This window comes from Sciurus vulgaris (genome assembly GCF_902686455.1).
Source record: "Sciurus vulgaris genome assembly, chromosome: 12".
NCBI lineage: Eukaryota > Metazoa > Chordata > Mammalia > Rodentia > Sciuridae > Sciurus > Sciurus vulgaris.
In genome coordinates, this window is record NC_136473.1 from 5,410,396 (window position 1) to 5,428,326 (window position 17,931).

Below are 17,931 nucleotides of genomic sequence, written 5' to 3' on the forward strand. Positions count from 1 at the left end.
AAGGTCTTTTGAGGGGGTTCAATATAACACCATGGATTTGTTCACAACTAACTCTAGAAAAATAGATCTTTGATGTCATGGAGGGATTTAGCAGACACGAAGGGACATACCGCCCCTATCCAATCAAGAACTTCAATTACAAGATCCGACTATCTGTGCATGCCAGCATTTCAGTATCCTTACTCCCATAAGGCAGGGCGGCTCTGAGCACTTTCAATTCATTGCTCTGACATGCTTGGCTAGCACAAAATAATATTGTTGTATTTATTAACCTAAATCTTTGTTCTTACTCACTGAAGCCCCACATTTAACTATTGACTATTTTTTTTAAAGTTAAGGTTGTTGGATTCTGTATAGATATTTTATGAAATAGCCTATCAAAATAATTTCAAACTAACATCATTCCCATTTTCTGTGGACAGCTGAAATTCAATGTGCTATCAGCAATTTTAATCATAAACATCAAAACATAGTTGCTCAACTCTTGTGTAAAAATTTCTCATAAATATTCTCAATTTCATATTGGCAAGACTGTATTAATGGACACACCATTAATCTCATTCCAATCAAGAAATTGAAATGTAGTTTTAAGTGATAATTTATTCTCCTTTATTATGAACTTCCAACCTATAGTCAAATAATGCTACCTCAGTTTTTTCCCTCTGTCTTTAATCCACGACTGACTTTTTTTTTTTCTATCTGTTAAAATAGAAAAGAAGAAAAAAAAAAAAAAAAAAACCTTCACCTCAAGTCAAAGTGCATCTGCGTGAGATGCCCAGTGACCTTTAGTTTGCCTGGTGGTCCTCCTTTCTGCACCAATGGTGGGCTGCCTCTCCTCGGAGCATCTTCTTGCTCCCCAGTAAACTAGGATCCTTCCCGGAATTCCAGTAGCACTTCCTGATCAACCCAACCACTGTGATCCCCTCATTCTCTTTTCATCTATTTTATCTCACCGTTAGTTTTTCTTTGTATAGTCCGTTCTATTCCCTACAGCAGTGTTTGGTAATGTTTCTCTGTGATCCAAAAACATGACGAACAGGATTTGCTGTGTTTGTGAGTGGCATCTATTCTTCCATCTTTAATTAAATGTATCAAAGTACATAATTTCTCTAAATATTGTTAACATTTTCGGTGGATCCCCTGGAACCACTTATCACTTTTTATTAAGATTTTGTCATTAGGTTCTCTAATCCCAGTGCTACAAAAGTAAGAGAAGGTTATAGGAGCGAAGACTAGTTGTTAATGAAAACTCTTGGTAATGAGAGAAGGCAGGTAATTACCTATGCAGAAAATTTGATTTAGTTATAAATACAAAAAGTCTCAGCAATTTCATAATGAGTTGAAGTAACCTAACATACTTAGTAGCAGTAAGCCTCTTTGACAGTATTTCTTAATGCACTAAAAAACATCAATGCAGTATTTATAAAAATGTTCATGTTGAGAATGTTATCCTTATGTATATCACGCTAAATATTGTAAGAGAAAATGCAGAGGTATTGTTATCAGACGTGTTGGAAACCGGAGTAAGGCTGAAAGACTGGATTTTAGGAAAAAATGATTCAAATTTCATATTTTACTCATCATTCCCAACTGCTTCATTTTGCGCTTCCTGCATTTCCCCGTATGTTAATTAGGGATGAAGGAAGTCTAAGTCACTCTAAAGGCAGGTCAGGTGGGAATTAAATGAGCTGAACCATGTGAAATCCTTTTGCAAAATTAAGACCATATGAATATATTCATTATTGTCATAAGCTGATATGCTCATATTTAAGAAATGCTTGCCTTGATATTATATAATAAAATGTTATAAGAGAACTATGTGTATGCCACTATACCAACTCAGGTGTACTCTTTCATCTATCCAGCTATCTTTCCATCTATATAATCACCAATCAAAGCAACTATGAAGTTATCTAGATGTTCATCCCGTAGGTAATTATTGAGCACTTACCCTGCAACAGCTTGCAAAGATCTGGCAATGAAAACTACGGAAATGATTTTGTCACTACCTTCAAAAAATTAGTCACAGGCCCAGATTTCTAAGACAAGGAAGGCAGACCTCACCCTGTTAGAATGAGTCATCACTGGAAATGTTTAGAAATGTTGCTTTTTGCTTAGGAAGCAAGGAGAGGATTGAGCTGGAGAGGACATGGCAAACTGGAAGGTTGGGAGACCATGTCAGTAAGGAGTCAGTGTAGAAAATAAAACAGTTCCAAGTGTTTTAGACCAGAAGAGGATCAACACAGGGACTGGGGCTTACAACACAGTTGAAAAGGTTGTAGCCCCAGCGGTGACAGCAAGCAGGCAAGCTAGGAATACTGCCTCTGTCTCACCTGGCTCTTCCAAGACCATGTGAGCATCTAAGGGGTTGAATCCATCAAGACTCCTGCTTCCAACGAGGCCTGGGAAATGTGCTCCTGGCTTTCTAGATTGTTCGCGCAGAAGACAAAAGTTGAAATTGAACCAGCCCAGCAAGCCTCCCCAATGCCACCCCTAGTAGCCCAGATGCGAGATGATGAGTGCCTGAATTTACATAGTAGTAGAAATGAAGAGAAAAGGGTGGATCCGTGCAACAGGTCCTCAGGAGACACTCCAAGTGGGAAGAAACCAGACTTGAGCTTGACTTTGGGTTTCTGGTCTGAATGTGGAGATTGTGATGAAGTAGGGAATGCCAAATAGAATAATGGAGACCGAGTTCTCAGTTGGAAGGCACATTAGTCAGATGAAATGCTGAGCAACTGACTTTATCAGTTTTACCTTGCTGGGTGACATATTACCCGTTTCCCTCTCCGTTCACCAGTCAGGTGTTCACCCTGCATAGCGAGGTCCTTGGCTGCACATTGAGGGCGTTTTCTGCGTGTGTGATGCTGTGGGATTCTCTTGTCAGAACCCACACTCCTCCCTGGGATTCTGTTGCCTCTTACTGATTTTTAAAACTTGCATACATCAAGGTTCTCTCTGTGCGCTGTGAAGCTTTGGGGTTTTGGCAAATGCATGATGTCATACGTTCCCCCTCCAATCCACACATCATGGGACCCACAGCCCCGAAGTCCCTGTGCTTCACTCTTTCTCCCCAACCCTGAGGCTCCACTACTCCTCTTGTTAGTTCTCTAGTTTTACCGCAAGAATGTCACATAATTGCGGTCACAGCAGACAAAGCTTTATCAGTCTGGCAGCTTGCACTCAGCAGCGCGAGTTTCAGGGGGCTGGCTCCGTCTTTTCTCGGTGTCGCTGAGGAATATCACGTCACATGGACGCACCACAGCTTGTACATATGCTCCCTGTGGGAGGACATCTTGGTGGCTTCCATAGTTTGGGGATTATGACTGAAACGGCTATGAACACTTGCATGGAGGTTTTTATGCATCAGAATCAGTGGAACACAATTGCTGGATTTTATGGTGAGGCTGTGTTTATCTTTTCAAGAAACTTACTCGCTGTTTTCCAAAGTGGTGGTACCATTTTGCATCAGCATTAACAGCAAAAGAGAATTCTTGTTGCTGTTTGTCCTTGCTTGAGCTTTTGGGAATGTTTGGAGTGTTAGAAATTCTACTAGGTGGGGTAACAGTAGCGCCTTGTAGTTTTAATTTGAATTTCTGATTAATTTTAATTTGAATGATGACAAATAATGTCAGGTATCACTTGATTTCCTGCTTTGCTGTCTGTTTATCTTCTTTGGTGAGGTGTCTGTTCAGGTTTTTGGTCATGTTTAATTTGGATTGTTATTGATGGATTTTAAATATACTTTATGATGTTCATTATCAAATATGTGTTTTGCAAATAATTTCTACCTATCAGTGGTTTGTCTCTTGGTTCTTTTGGCATTGTCCTTTTCACAGCAGATATATTTAATTTCAATAAAGCCTGATTCCTCAAAACTTTTTTCATCAATTACATTTTTGATGTCGTATCTAAAAACATATCACAAAATCCATGGTCAATGTGTTTTCTCTTGAATTCTCATCCAAACATTTTATAGCTGTACTCGTACATCTGTGATTAATTTTGCTCAATTTTTGTGAAAGGCATACAATCTGTATCTAGATTGTTCTCTGTCTCTCAGATCTGAACATCCCATCATTTCTACATGGCTGAAAAGCCTATCCATTATCCAGTAAGTCGCCTCTGTTCACGTGTCAACAATTCATGGAGCGTATTTATGCGAGTCTATTTCTGGTCACGTACTAGTTCATTTATTTATGCATTTTTTTCCTTTAGTACTTTGGCAAAGAACTTAAGTCAATGATGAATAACAGTAATGAGAGCTGGAATCCTTGTGTAGTTTCTGATCTTTGTTGACTGATTTATTTTTCCCCTATAATCTCACCTAAGTGTTCAGTGAAGTTCGTCTGACAGTCTTGGGTGAGTGTTAGATTTAGGAATCCCACTGTTTTCTTGGTGTGTCCCACTCCCTCCCCATTACTCACAGGCGATCTTGTGCAATTCTTTCCCAGGTCAGACGTATTCATAAGAGCTTTCTGCACGTCCGTGAGTGGTAGCTTCATCTTCTCTGTCCTATCTGTGTTTTTGTTGATTGTTTTTCGTGATTACAGATTTCATTCTCTTGTTTGGGTATTTGATACTTTTATTGAAATAAAAGGCACTGAAAATTTCAACTTGCTGGTATACATTTTCCTGCATTCCTTTAGGGTATTTATCTTTCTCTGGCTAACCGTCAAGTTCCTGGTGGATTATTTTCATGCTCCTGAGTCTTGTTTTTAAGCAATTTTATGGTGGATCTAGAAAAACCCTAACCTAAGACTAATTCGGTGTGAGTTCTAAGGCCTGGTCATCCTGGTACCCTGCTGTAGATCGCTCATGTTCAACACGATTCTTCACTGTGACTGGAGGGAGTTTTAATTACTTTTGGCCCTCTGTATGTATGGGTACTATTAATCCTACATATTTCAAATAAATGTTCTATCCTCAGAGTCTCTGTATGCAGAGACTAGCAGTCAATGGGTCAGTGAGACGTAATTCTCTTCAGGAGACCGAAGAAGATTGTGTAGAACAAAGAGTTTGGAATACATTTTTCCTGTTTCTTAATCCAATTTTCTTTTGGTTTTATTCATTGAAATGAGTTCCAGAGCCATTAACCATCAGCTATTTGTTATTTATTTTCATGTTTAAACTTTTTCTTTCAAAATTCACTGCTTTTTCTCCTTGCTAATCTATGGCTTTTTCAGCCAGATATTTGCATTTTTTCCAAAGTGCATAATATGGTTATATGTATTCAAAATGATAACCACACACCATGAGACATTTCAAAAATAAATGAATATACACACACAAACACACGAATACACACACACACACACACACACACACACACCATTTTAGGCAGTTTTTTGTCACTGTGACCAAAAGATCTGACAAAAACAATATAGAGGAAGAAAAGCTTCATTTTGTCTCATGATTTGAGAGACGGCAGAACACAGAGGGCTAGCTCCATAGCTCAGGGCACAAGCGAGGTACAACATCGTGGTGGGAAGACATGGCGGGAAAGCCGCTCAGGACAGGGCAGTCAGGAAGCGGAGGGAGAGCTCCGCTTACAAGGGGCCAAACATAAACCCCAAAGTCTTGCTCCTAGTGACCTATCTCTTCCAGTCACACCCTACCTGCCCTCAGTTGCCACCGGGGTGATCCCACACAGTGGGTTAATCCAGTGATGGGGTTACACCTCTCATCAGCCGATCATGTCACCTCCCCACATTTTTGCATTGTCTCACACAGGAGCTCCTGGGGCACCTCACATCTGAAGCTCAATACACACTCATATGCTCACAGGCATGTATCCATTTCATCAAGGAGCATGTAGGTTGCAATTTAAATGGAATGTGCTCTAAACCTGGGAAGGGTTTTGTAAGGAAAGGCAAAATGGCAACACGTTGCACACCAAAGTCAGAGCAGGAGTAGGAGGAGGTAGATGAACGTAACGTGTCATGAAATGATTCTTAATTATGTGCAATTCTGAGAACTGCACAGCTAACAAAATCAAGTCTTTTTTATTTTATTTAATAAAAATAATGAATAAGGACTCAAAATGTGACATTCTTTTTACAATAACCTTTTTTTATTCTTTTTAGATAGACATGACAGTACCATGTATTGACCTATCATACATACATGGAGTATAACTTCCAGTTTTTGTGGTAGTACACCATGTGGAATTATACTGGTCATATATTCATATATGACATAGAAGAGTGAAGTCCAATTAATTCTACCGTCTTTCCCATTACCTCTCTCCCTTCTGCCTACTCTTCCCTGTCCAATCCTGTGAACCTCCACTCTTCCCTCCCTCACCTCACCTATTGTGAGTCACCATCTTCATATCAAAGAGAACATTCAGCCTTTGGATTGACTTATTTTGCTTAGCATGATAGTCTCCAGTTCCATCCATTTACTGGCAAATGCTATAATTTCATTCTTCTTTATGGCTAGTAATATTCCAGTGTGTATATGTACCACATTTTCTTCATTCATTCATCTGTTGAAGGGTACCTAGGCTAATTCCATAGGTTAGCTATTGTGAATTGAGCTGCTATAAACATTTATGTGGCTGTGTCACTGTGGTGTGCTGATTTTAAGTCCTTTGGGTGTATGCTGAAGAGTGGGATAACTGAATCAAATGGTGGTTCCATTCCAAGCTTTCTGAGGAATCTATACACGGCTTCGTGGTTTGTATCAATTTGCAGTCTCTCCAGCAAAGTATGAGTGAACCTTTTCCCCACATTCTTGCCAACATTTATTGTTACTCATATTCTCGATTGTTGCCATTCTGACTGGAGTGAGATGGAACCTGTTACACTAAATCTTGATCATGGCCAGCAGTTCCCCCCAAACATTATTTTGCCACTTGAATAGTCCATGTTCTCTTATATTCATTGATCTACTCTTGTGAGCCTTTGTCTCCAAAGCTCTCAGTGCTGCACATCTCACCCAGCTGGCGCACTTGGTCTCCTCGCCCATCCTTTGGAACTGGTAGGAGAGCTTTAGATTCCCTTTCTTCCCAGTGCCTGGCTAACAGCCAGGATGGACTTTGAGGAAGAGGACATTTGTCACAAGGCTCAGCACACTGAACTTCTAAGTTGAAGTTCAGCTAATGATGCCTTCCAAGTTTCTCTTCCGTTGGGAGGTATTGTTTTCCATGCAGAATATGCATGCATTTATAGATTCCATACACACACGGTCGTATTTCCTCAGGGACATCAAAACAGAAGGAATTATTTTAGGAAAAAACAAGTTACACTATAAAGTTTTACTAGGAAAGAATAGTGCTTCATTTTGCACATGTAGCAGTAGTTAGGCTATGTATACGTGTTTAGGTTTGTATAAGCAGCCCCAAATAAAGAAGTCATAGTAAGATGGTTCCCATCCCTACGTTAGGACTTAATCTTTTCAAAGGTTTTAAAAAATTTTTCTTTCAATATTAAAAAAAAATTCATCTGCTTTTAATTTGTCTGTGCTTGGTTGTCTGAATCAAGTTAACCTATTTAAGTATTTAGAAATATTTCTAAATCTCAATCCCTCAATTTGAATCTCATACATGAAGCGCTCCTGCCAATCACACCAAATGAAAAGGCAGGTAGACACATTAAATAAGAGGCAAAATCTGCCCTTCCCGATTGCTCTGTTTGACAATGTGTAAGTCAAGGCAAGTTGGAATCTCACAACCAAAGAGGCAGTTACGTATGGTTGTGGTTCAGAGTTTGTTGTAATATCTTTATTTCTAAAGATGTCTGCTGGGGCTGGGGTTGTGGCTCAGTGGCAGAGTGCTTGCCTGGCAGGTGTGAGGCACTGGGTTCGATTCTCAGCACCACGTATAAATAAATGAATGAAATAAAGGAGCATCAACAACTGAAAATACATATATAAATAATTTAAAAAAAAAAAAAGATGTCTGCTGTTGATTGCCTAAAGGAAGAAAAGTAGACTGATTTTAAGTAAGTCATTTTTGTATGGGGAGGGAGTGGATCTGGATATTCTTGATGAACCAATTACTAACATGAGTGTAGAAAGTTAATGAATCTAAACAAATGATGTTATCTCTGTCTCTCGACTCCAGTCAAGGTATTTATAAATCCCCAAGAAGTTGATGAATTTGAGTTCTAATGTAGCCAATATCAGCAAGTTTCCTGAAGCCATTTAAAATTAATTGTTTATTAAATATTTTTATTTTACTTGCAAAAAAATTTAAAAAATATTGCTGGATTCTCTTAATAATTTAAGTCCCTTAAATTCACTTAGTTTTCTAAAGAGACAGCTGAGCTAATGAAATTCCGGAATTCATGGCATAAGTGTCGGAGGAGGTTGAAACCACTTTGTTCTACTCTCATAGTTTCTATGCAATTTTGTCTCTAAACTGTAAGCAACTGGATATTTGATTGGTTACAATGGACCATAACTTAGTTTTCACCTGAATACACCAGTGAAAGTATAAAATTCAAGTTGTAAAATATGCATCTAGACTGACATGTAACCCACGCAATGCCTAGTGAAGTTAGCTCTCCCACATCAGCCGTCCTGAGGGATTGAATCACCAGGATGCACAGCAATAAATGTAAAATTTATGCTCTGCGAACATATGAATTATTCATTATTGCAGTATTAAGTCTCTCCCTTTTCCTTTACCATCTAAACTGATGAAATGAGAAGTCATTTCTTTTCTAATTAGGATTCATTTTTTTGTTTGTTGGTGTCCCCTTGGCAAAGAGAATTGGTCTCCAGAATGGCGAATCCATATATTAATATGATTTATGAGCAAAGAAACAGTGGGACTGAGTTTTTATCAAAGAGAACCAGGGAATTATCTCAAAATTATTACTCCAAAAACAACTTTGAAGAACTTACTTTCTACCTGCAGATAACATTTCACTGGATTCTTCCAAAGGGATGACCTGATACTCTGGTGCCCGATCTGTTTTGGAGCTAGTTGTATGTACATTTTGAAAAGGTCTGAAGTACCTGAGTATGACCAGGACTGGAAATGACCATCCTGACACAGTGTCCACAGAGAAGTTCTAAGGTAGCTGGTCCTCAATAAGTTGAAAGTCATAAGAGGCAGAGGGACCTGGGAGATAGAGGGCCACTTCACCTTGGCCATAAATCTATTCGGATTACCACTGTAAACTACCAGAAAGATAAAATTCACATTGAACATAATCATAAGCTATCTTTACCTGATGAGAAGAAATTAAGCCACCATTATTTGCCACCAGTTACCTCTGATACAGCCTCTTTCCATGTTGATGGCTTCCAAAGCTTGCCTACCAGAGTATTTAATAAGCTGAGGATCGCTCAGCTTGAGTGACTGGGATAGCTCTGGAATGGTGCTAGTAGCCACACACATTCTGGGCAAAATCCTGCTAAGCAAACATGGTAAATGCTAATAGAAGGCTGAAAAATGTCATTATAGATCACAAAATTTCCCACTCCCCCCATTAAATTATTTTAATTGGGGCTTAATTTTTAAAGCAGCCATCTGTAATTGTTTGTTTTATAGGAATTTCACGTAACATGAATTCCTCAAATCACGGCCTTCCAAACCTGCTCTCCCACAGAAACAGGATGCACATGGTCAAGTCGGCCCCTGTGGCTTTGCTGGTGAGATGAATTGCTTTTGCCATTTAATGCTGCTTTGTTGTGCTATTTTCCTACTTGGATTTTTTTTTTTTTCTTTTAAGGATTGGAATAGGTTACAAAAGTCATGTGAGTCCCAAGAATACAAAGAATGTTTTTGAGTTGTGACAGTAAAAATGACAGGGTTACACATGTAAGCTTACTAGTATGATCAAGTTATTCCAAATAAGCAAAATATATCATAGGCTAGGGATTTATTGATTACTGATTAAAGAGATTCTTTAGAAATCTAAAGTAAGGTATTATAACTGAGAATTAAATTTTTCTAAATACTTTGGTCTAAATAAGCATTTGAACTGGGTCTAGAGGGACATGTAGGGCAAAAACTATATTATAGCCCCTGTAGAATGAAGGCTGTGCCCTTTAAATGTTCTATTTAACAAACCATTTTATGCTTTTCACATTTTTAATTTGATATGATGAACAGAGGTTCTTACACTTGTAATCTGGCAAATCTATATACTTATGAGAAGAGTAATACAAAATTTGACTACTTTTTATTTGAACTAATCCTTAAGACCTGCAGGTAATAGCAATCTCAACATTTTGATCAAAATTATTACATAGCAAACACTGCCAATCTCTATGTTTTAATCCATCAGATTGTCAATAACACGATTAAGATATGCATATGCATTTGTATAGATAGATCAATAGATAAAATAGTCTTCGCTTTCTGTTTTGGCTTTGTCTCAACCTACAGCTGTAATCAAACTGCCAAAAATTAAATAGACCATGTTTAAAACATTACTTGGTTCAACATTCTCTGTGCACTACCAGGTTTTTAAAATGTTCTCTTTAAAGTGAGAGAATGAAAAAAGTTTGGTGTTGGAAAAGAACATGTTTGACATAGAAAAGTAGGAGGTAGTCAAGAGCATAAAGGAATAGCAGAAGCAACACAGGTGGGGGGCTTGGCTCCATGGTAGAGTGCTCACCTGGCAGCACATGGCCCTGGGCTCAATCCCCAATACCACCAAACAAAACAACCCTAAAACAATTATGAAAGGTGGGGTTATGGTGTGTTTTTAGCTAAATGCTTTTCTGATATCACAAACTCCGGCATAGGCTAATAAGCTATGGGGCGGATTGACGGCTTTATTTCTTCACTCTACAAACACATACTAAGGACCTATTCTGTGCTCATCTTCTCCTGGAGTGACTCTGATGTTCCCATCAGTCACCCAGAGCATTTGCCAATGATAAGTCATGACAGTGGCTGAAAGCGAGCCAGCACACGCCACTTCCAGCTAGGGAGGCTGCTTTCTCTCAGGAGGAAACCTTTCATGTTTTTTGAAATCCATTATTGATATGTTTTATTAACAATTTAAATAAGGTTGTAAATACTTAATTATGAAGATGATATTTAATCCCAATGCACCTGGTGTTCTGATAGAGGTCAATATTTCTGAAAAGAAATCAAATCTTTGTGAGGATGGTCACTTTTCTCAGTGCTGGTCAGTGGGAGGCACGTAGGGGAGTCTCACCACATTTGTCGGATGAGTGATTTAGTGTGTTTGCTGATAATGCAGATGCGCTGATAATTCAGATGTCCGTGTGAAAGGCATCCATTTCATTTAAGAGTGAGAATAAAAAATTTAAATTTTTTAAGAATGCCCCTGGCTTGTTAACAGCCTTGGAAACATAAAATGAAACCAAAAGGAAGCAAAAGTTTCATATAAAATAATATTCAAAGTGGATCTGTGATACATGCAATTTATCATAATATTAAGAAGTCCTTAGAACCTGGAAACAATATCCCACCTACCGAAGTCCAGGTGAACGACTTGGCAACTCCTATAATCCTAGCAGCTCAGGAGGCTGAGACAAAAGGATCATGAGTTCAAAGCCAGCCTTAGCTGTTTAACTAGGCCCTAAGCAAGACCCTGTCTCTAGATAAAATATTTCAAAAGGGTTGGGCATGTTGCTCAGTGGTTAAGTACCCCTAGGTTCAATGCCCAGTACCTGCCCCCTACTCCCAAATAAGGTCCTGATGAACCATAGCTTTGATATAATACAGTGCTAGTATCAAAGTACATGTCCTAGCTACCTAGATTTTTTTAAAATCACTTTTATGTGCTTAAGCATAGAACAGAGCAAAACCAGTGCATCCAAATAGCATATATTTCATACCTTTTTAGTAAATAAAAAACAAGATATGTATAGTCAGAAAAAAAAAACTTCATCATGTGAAAAAGTGAAAGATGATAATGGACTAATTATTACTCCTTGATAAGTTAGTTTTTTTTTTTTTTGATAAGTTAGTTTTGATTATTCATCCTTGTTTACATCAATGAATTCATCATGGCAAAGAAATATAAAACACATGACTACACAATTTATCTGTATTTCTTTTTGTATTGCAACTTCTAGCCTAATTCTAACTGCTTATAAAACTTCAACTAAAAAGAAAAATGTTCCAAGAAGTTCTTTTATCTCAAATTGGCGATAACTTGAATTCTCAGTGTAAATATTAGTCATTCAATGATGAGCAAAACAGGAACGTTCCATGAGATCACAGCCTCACCCTGTGTCTAACGCTGCCTTGGCAGAAGCTTTTAAAAGCAGATACTCCTTCACTTGAGAAGAGTTCAGAGGCTGAGTGTTTGAGGAAGAATCCCTGGATATTAGTATTCACGGGTGACTTTTTACGCAGTTGCTGTTCATGAGTTAGTTCCTCAAGCATTTCTAGCACTGCGATATCAAAGCTCTCATTCAGTGTAGAGCTGTTTTTACCAAGTGTAAACATGAGGCTTCTTTGAGATTTAAATATTTGTCACAAAAAATGATTTGAAGATCTCACAGTAATGCTCCACTGAGCTTTTAAAATTCATTTCACAATTTGATGGAATAATCTCAAGATAAGCAACATTGCCTGTAATTTCCTAACTATGGATTTCCAAAGCGCTGAGCACCCTGTCCACACTCAGTCTTCAACCGCATGGAGTACAGTTCTGAGCCAGGCAAAATATAAACTGAGACCACTCCAGGGAGGCTCCACTTACAGAGACCTGTTTACCAACAAACCCTTGTCGTTTGAAAGTACTGTGGATGGAATCTGCATGTTGTGCATCTGACCTGCTGAGGATCCTAGCTTAGCGAGGTGGCACTCTGCAGAGGGTCCATTGTCCCTCTCAGATCTCCTAGCTGCCTGGGAGCTGCAGCTGGTGGATGCCATCCTGTATAACAAAATCATCAGGCTATCTTTTTCTAGATCAGGAAAAGATCAATATTCAAAGTACAATTTCACACCATCATAAAGCTGAAAAATTATAAGTCATACTTTTTTTTTTTTTTAACAAAGGTCCCTATATATGTCTGGGACCTTCTGTACAGAAAAATAGATTCAAGGCCAAGGATGACATTAGTGTACTTAAAAATTCTTGATAACTTTCTAAAAATGAATATTAATCATTTAAATGAAATCATGTGATGCTCAAGGAAATCAGGAGGTAGTGAAGAATGTGATACAGCGTTTTGTGTAGTGAACAATTGTTTTGTCAAATGAATAAATCTTTTCTGATACATCCCATCTTAAAAGTAATTTCCATGTGATAATGACATAAAGGTGGATGCATGTATCTCACACAGCAGAGCCAAGGGATTCATGAGCTGGATGTCTGCATGTCACGGACACCGCAGCAAAATCTGCATCAGTCACTCCTGGGATTCTGATGGAACCAAATAATAATTCATCCAAAAGCTGTGGTCAGGACACTGCTCTCTGTTGCTGCCACCGGGGAACAAATTAGCCCTCCAAGGTTTGCTTTCTATTTTCTCTCTGATATTAGACAGCAACTCTGATATATGGGAAATGCCTTCCACTATTCTCCAAGGGGAATAAAAGATGAAATTTAACATTAGAAAAAATTAGACTTTTTATTACATTTAGGTCCTGCTGCATATTTACCGTTATTGAAATGCAGGTTGTTTATTGTGGTCTTCTGACTTTAAGGCAGATTTGCCCACAGTTTCCAAACACCATCATTTGATTTGTGCAAATATTAAAATAATCCACAATGCTTCCTTTATTTGGTTTGGTATTTGTTCTTTGTAGCTCATTTTCAAGTAATTCCATCCTCTTGGCATCTGTTTATATTTTTATTGTAAGGATTTATTTATAAACAATGGGAGGTCATCAAATTTTTCTAATTATGTTGAAGTATCAAAATGTTAGTATTAGATAAATCTGGGGAATTCTACCTATGCTATGCGGAATTTCATTAGCTATTTGTTGAATTAGATGTGTGCACTCGGAGGTGAACTTTGGTCCAGGATTTTGGGAAAGATACATGAGAAAAGTAGATTAGAAATGAGTCTTATTAGCTTAAAACTTCCACAAATTTGATTTCGATAGCGACAAGTATGTGCCCTAGACATACATCTTTAATTTCTGTGCAGAAATGAAGGCACTAGTCAAATTTACTTCCATTATTAAAAGTTTGTGATTCATCTCCTCCCCATCTTATTACAGGGATTCAATCTGAAAATGTTTAAGAGAATCTTTTAAAATATAAGTCATTTTTCGGTTAAAAAAAAAAAAAACCTCAATACAAAATGAAGTGAAAGGATAGGTAAAATCCATGAGAAATAATAAAAAGAAAAATAATCCCAAGAAATAGTTGTACTCAAATTGTATTTATATAAATAGAAAATATGTTCAGTATCAACTACCCAGCATAGCAACTGTTCTTTTCAATTACTAAGCATTAAATATATGTGTAAGATTGCATTTCAAAAATGCAATTATAAATCCCTGTTTGTACATTTTCTAAATGCAGGACATTCAGAGAAACCAAATGTGTATTTGCTTAAGAGGCTTATTGCACATGGGAAACCAGCTCCTTTCCAAATCCTGAGATTTGATTTCTGCACAATAGTAACCAAGACAAGCAAAAGCAACACCTTGCGTATGTTAATTGCAAAAATTGAAATTCATAGTTTTCTATGCAGATATGTTAAGAAGGTCATTCCCTTTCCCATCTGAGCTCAGATATGTGAGTTTAGCAAATATGCTGAAATTGTTAATCCCATAAATTGGACTTTTATCAATTAAGAACCCATAATCCCTAAAACTAGTCTAATAGATCTACTTTTATGCTTTCAAAAGAGGGGGAAGATAACAATACATATAAACCACAGATAAAGAGCATTATTCTATAACAGAACACATCATTTCCAAGTACTGTAGAGGAATTTGCTTTATTATGATATAAAGGAAAACCCATTAGATACATAGTTCAATATTTTAATTTTAAACTAAGCACACATTTTTAATATTTGAAAAAATAGACTTAGTTCAAGATTGTTTACCTACACACAGATATGTAGAAATTAGGCTAAAGTCTAAGGAAGTCCCCATTGCTTTCCTAAGGAGGAGGATATATATGATTAAGAAAGAACCTCATACACATTACCCAAAGTTCTGCTGGGCTAGTTGCTGCTCTCTTGTTTTATGAGTCACACGATGCACTAGATTTACATGATGTCCCCCTCTCCAGACTTATTTGCACAGATTTCTATCTGTGAGTGAACTCCTGACCCAGACAACAAGAAAAAAATTAAATTAGTAAAGGCTTTATTATCTCAAGAGAATTAGAAAAAACCTAGACTCAATGACAAAGAAAGATTAAAGATAACTCAAGACATTTCTTTCAAGAATAAAACATTAACTAGTTTAAAGACACGATGAAAAGTTTGGAAGGCGGTATTAAAAGTTCTCAAGGGCTAAATCAACCATTCCTCAAATTAACCGTGGCAGACACACAAAACCAAAGGTCTCTCTGGATTGTGTTCAGGTAGTGCATCTGCATCACCCAGATTTAGAGGCCTCGGTGCTCTTGGTAATCTGAGCATCACCTCTTTGCTTGAGAGCACCGCTATCCTTCTCTTAGGTTTAAGTGCCTCATTGAAAGAAGCATTCCTCTTCCTGAGGATTTTAGAATGACTCTGATTTAGTCTTGTCCTAATTCTTTGCCACATGAAAAATATTAACTCCCTTTAAATATTAAATATACTTTAGCATTTTCATCTATTTGGCAAAAACCAAACCAAACCAAACCAAAACAAATTTGATTTCTTGCTGAATGTGAATTCAGGAGATGTTCAGAACTAGGAAGGCAAGAGAGTTGGAACATTATACTTAACATTAATTCAAATGAAAGTGACTGATCAGAATGTGATTGAATTAATTGAGTTCTTGATTTGCAAAAAAATAGCTTCCATATCGAATGTACTAAAATGATTTCATACTTTGAGAATCTTGCATGTTTTTTTATATTTCAGTAAACCATGCTTTAATAGCATGTATGTTGGAATGAGCTTAGTGATGTGAAAGGAACCAGGTCCTGAATCTTTGTATTCCTTGCAGGAATCACCTTTTGTATCCTCTCCAAGAAATTGTCCTTGACACCCCTCCCAGCAAAACCACTAAGAATTAAGAAATGGAATTTTCCATTCTTCATTAGAAGTAGATATTTTCTAGATGATAATTTCATAGGTCCCGAGACCGCTGCACTGTTTTCATTAGCAGCTTGTCTTCCAAAGTGTGACTGCAGAGAAGTTTTAGAAAGAAGCCTCTTCTGGGCTGCCAGCATTTCTGTTCTTGCCACCCTGCCTGCTCTTCTCCTCTACAGAATCCTGTGGGGGAAGGAGTGTGGAGGAAAGAGATAATTTGAAATTATTGTAAGTGGTACAATGGAAATAAATTCAGCTGGAATCAGTTCAGCTCAGCCCTAGTCAGGCTGCATGGGGTGTTCCCTCAGTGACAGGAGACTGCCCAGAGAGCAAGCTTCATTACAAGGCTGTAGGGAAAACCATCCTGTCAAAGCTGCAAAGAAATATTTATTGGTTGAGGGAAGCAACTTATCTTTATTAAATTCAAGCAAAAAATCAGTTTTGCTATTGCACAGAAATAAGCCTGCTTGCTGTATGGTTAGTTGAACATCTAGCATTAGTTTTGCCTTAGTTGATCAGAGATCATTTTCTCTCTAGATGAGAGGACTGACATACTAGAAAATGCCTGATGGTACCAAGGACCAGGAGACAAGTGGTAGAAAGTTATTTAATGATCTGGTTAGACATATTGCTGGCAGGCGTGTGAGTGCGTGAGCATGTATGGAGGCTGCTGCTTAGGCCCTCTGGATCTAGAAAAGTCATTTTGGAGTTTGGGACTTGCTTTTCCTTAGAAACAAGGAGTTTGGGAGCTAAGAACACACCACAGCCCATTTCTTTAGGCTTCTCTTCAATGCAAATGTATCTTGGTCTTCATTTAGTTACTCCTAAGACCCTCTCTGAAGGTGTTACTTTTACTTGCTCCAGGGGCCCACAATCCTCTTCAAGGGCAAGCCCTCAATAACCTCAGACCTCCCACAAATCCCCACCTCTTAAAGAGTTTCCACTACCTCCCAAACAGCACCAAGCTGGGGACTAAGCCTGCAACACCAGGGCCTTTGGAGGATGGTTGAGGTAGCGATAACTAAAACTTGAGATGAGGTGTCATTTTGGGGGGAAGGACAACGTTGGCAGTGTTAATAATGGACAGAGCCCTGAACTTGACTGCAGCCTGGAAAATCCAAGGAGCAGAAAGAAACCCGGCGTGGTTAGGAGCAGCACCCGGGAGGGCTTGGTGAGCGATGATGTGAGGTCGCACAGGCCTTCTGGGCTGGAAATGCCTTTCTGTCCCGCGGAGGCTTTAACCTGGGAAGCCGCATGGTCTTGTGCACGTTGCTAAAACCTCAGTCTTGCTGCAGAGTGGAAATGTTCTGACACATCCGTGGAAGTGAGGCACTGGCTGAAAGAAGGGCCCAGGACCGTCCTGAAAGAGTAGCCTGAGGGCACAATTGAAGGGAGAAGGGGAGGAGAGAGGGGTCAGGGGCGACATGTGCTGTGGTCACGTAATATGAGGACGAAACGTCCCCGCGGTAAAGGCATCATCACATGAATATTGGCTTTGGAAGAGCTGGTGGCTGGGGGGGCTAGAACCCGGGGCTGGGGTCCTCCCACCCGCTGCCCAGCACATGATGCCCCTCGCCATCTGGCCTAGGACAGAAGGTTGATTCCCAGCACAGATATCGGCAACCTAAGCGTGTGAGTTTCTCTCTCTCCGAGTCAGGGACCTTCACCTTTCCCTTGGAGGAGGCTCTCTCCAGCTTCTCCTCGGCTAATCTGAACCACCAGCAGCAGCAGGTCTCAGTGACACAGCCCTGTGCTGTCCTTCCCTCCGGTCTGATTACCCAGAGGGCTGCCACAGGACTGCCTGTGGGCAGCAGACACAGCGTGACCATGCTGGAC